The sequence below is a fragment of the Octopus bimaculoides genome, chromosome 21 (genome assembly GCF_001194135.2).
Source record: "Octopus bimaculoides isolate UCB-OBI-ISO-001 chromosome 21, ASM119413v2, whole genome shotgun sequence".
Taxonomy (NCBI): Eukaryota; Metazoa; Mollusca; class Cephalopoda; order Octopoda; family Octopodidae; genus Octopus; species Octopus bimaculoides.
Genome location: NC_069001.1, coordinates 36,321,986 through 36,325,319, shown reverse-complemented (window position 1 = coordinate 36,325,319; position 3,334 = coordinate 36,321,986).

The window sequence follows — 3,334 nt, the reverse complement described above, 5'->3', positions numbered from 1 at the left end:
ATATATATAACCATACATTTATCTGACTATATATATATATATACATTTATCTGTCTGTCTGTCTGTCTGTCTGTCTCTCTCTCTGTCTCTCTCTCTCTCTCTCTCTCTATATATATATATATATACACACACACATTTATCTGTATACATATTTATATATACATACATTTAACTGTTTATGTATGTATATATATATGTGTGTGTGTGTGTGTGTACACATAGATCTCACACACATATATTAGCAAGCATAATTATCTATCTCTTTCTTTCTCTTGTTATACACACATTTATACACATAGACATAACTCTATGCATATATATATATATATATATTAGGAAACCAATGTACACAAAAAGAAAGATGACAACATGGGAGGGAAAAATTTTAACAAATGTATTAGTTTAATGCTTAAAAAGATGGGAAAGAGTCTTGAGATGTTTCAGATGCCAATCCTTCATCGGAAGAAAGACATAACAGAACAAAATGAAAGGAAGAGAATGAATGGGAAAAAAGTGGTTGGAGGGGAAAAAGCTGGTGATGTGTTAAGGACCAGATGGGAATGTGGTTCTATGAGGGCAGTACACACACACTCAGACACACACACACACATATGTTTCCTGAACTGCTAAGCTATAGCTATGTAAACAAACCCACACCGGTTGTCAAGCAGTGGAAGAGACAAACATAGACACAAACTCTCTCTTACACACACATACATACATATATGATGAGCTTCTTTCAGTTTCTGTCTACCAAATCCTCTTACAAGACTTTGGTTGGTAGAAGACACTCGCCCAAGGTGCCATGCAGTAGGATCAAACCCAGATCCATGCGGTTGGGAAGCAAACTTCCAGCCGACAGCCTTGCCTGAGCCCATATGCACTCAAACATGTGCATGTATCACACCTTTACCTCCTCACATGCATATGACCCAAATGCTTTCAAAAGAGTGGACTCTACTAAAATGTAGCCAAGAACCAGGTGGTGTGTTAAGCTAGGTAATAGATAAATTCTACCAACCATGAATGGAGTTGGCCCCTGTCACAGGTTTCCATAGTTTCTTTACACCCAATTGTACTTACATTACTTTGGTTGATCCCTAATTTATGGTAGAAGACACTTGGCCACATCAAAATAGGGCCCTGGAAGTCTCTAGCTGGGAGGGGATTTCTTAACTGTATAGCTATGAATGAAAAGGCATATCAGACAATTTAGTCCTAAATATCCCTAAAAACAAAAACTGTGATACATGTGACCAGGGACCACATGTGAACTTGTAACGAGGAAGTGCTGAAAAGCTCCTGGCTTTGGGTAAAAGAAAATACAGGAGAATCAGTTAATTATGATTTTATTTAGCATATTCCCCTCCCAGATTCACACACTTATTGCAGCAGTCCTTCAGTTTTTCTAAGCCCTGTAAAAGAACTTGGAAGGTTGGGCCTCCAGCCAGGCCTTTTGCGATCTCCTTAAAGCCATGAACTTTTCATCACTCCCTCGAATTTCCACCAAAACTCTGAACACGAACCCTACACCTCAACATTGAATGATGACTACAACTATGGAATCTGTGCCATCCAATAACTTGGTCTCCCAGAGGAGTATTTAGCAAATCTGCGAGATGGATTTTGGGATGGCAGGCAGAAGCATTACTTTGCCTGGTGGGATATTAGGGCTAACTGCCAGATGTGGCCATCATTTATGAGGGACGTGGTGAACTTGTTGCAGGAAGACATAAGGAATCAGGTCTACATTGAATAAAGCAACAACTAATACTGTCTCTTTCTCTCTCTCTCTCTCTCTCTCTCTCTCTCTCTCTTGTATGCACACACAGATGCAAACATATATAAGCTAGCAAAACTATTTCATTAGACGTGTTGGGTTATCTATTACATATTAGGGCTTTATATTTTCATGCCTATCTTTTGGCAGGAATTAAATTTAATATTTCGTTATCTAAATGAAAAGAATCCTTTCAAAATGGGCTAATTAATATGCTTTTGAAATCTGCTCATCTAAAAACCTTTAATTGCAATTTAAATCATATCTCTTTTTTTAAAAAAATGACACACACACACACACACACACTTAGAAACACATGCATACATATAAACACATACACAAACACACATGCACACAAAAAAAGAAGGGAAAAATTATAACTAATAACAGAAAAAAAAAAACCGAACTCATGTCTCTCAGATATAAATCTATTTTGTAAAACAGTTACAAATTTATCAGCAAAATCTAAAAACAGAATTAGTTTTATCTGAATTATTTTTATCAAAATTATTTTTATCAGACAAAAGTGTTAAGTCTCCAGAGCAAAGTGTTAGGTTTTATTTGCAATGAAGTGTCTGCTTCCTGATCTCTCTCTCTCTCTTGATCGACACATGTGCAAACACACACACACACATGTTTATGTTTACAAACAATAGACCATTCAATACAATACAGGGGGTAAAATTTCTAGTCATTTTCAATTAGTTTATGATTCACTCCATTCTTCAGCGTTTCCTACATGTGAAGTATGTATGGTCAGCCAGACAATACACTCATTCATGTGTGTGTGTGTGTGTGTGTGTGGTGGATAAAACTATGTCTGTAAAACACTAGCTGGGCCAATTCACGCTAGCCATGGCAAGCTGTACTAATGAATTTGCAACTGGTCAGAATCAAGAACCAAGATGAGCCTGCGCTCAACAAATAGAATTTCTCCATGAAACTAGTTAAATCCACTGGTTATGAATTTGTGGGTGAGCATGGTGCTTTCAGACATGTGGACGAAATTTTCACCAATGTCTACTAACCAAGAATTTGTCTGACCTTTGGTTAAATGACATCAAAGGCTGCTTAATGTCTGGAAAATTTCAATACGACAGAGCATTGTAGTTTTGTCCCTAATTCAGCAATAAGAACCAAATCATCAAAATGCAAGGATCAAAATCAAGAGTTCCCACAGGCAGACCATCTTAAACTCCTTTGTTATGACCTAGAGAGCTTAAATAAACAGAAAGGGGCTGAGAACTGAGCCCTGATGGACAAATAACTGTGCAATAAATTCCTCACTGAACTATTTGTCCACTATGGTATTTCTGTACAAGTATTGTATGCCGTGGAGGCACAATGGGCCAGTGGTTAGGGCAGCAGACACGCGGTCATAGGATCACGGTTTCGATTCCCAGACCGGGCGTTGTGAGTGTTTATTGAGCGAAAACACCTAAAGCTCCACGAGGCTCCGGCAGGGGATGGTGGCGAACCCTGCTGTACTCTTTCACCACAACTTTCTCTCACTCTTTCTTCCTGTTTCTGTTGTGTCTGTAATTCAAAGGGTCA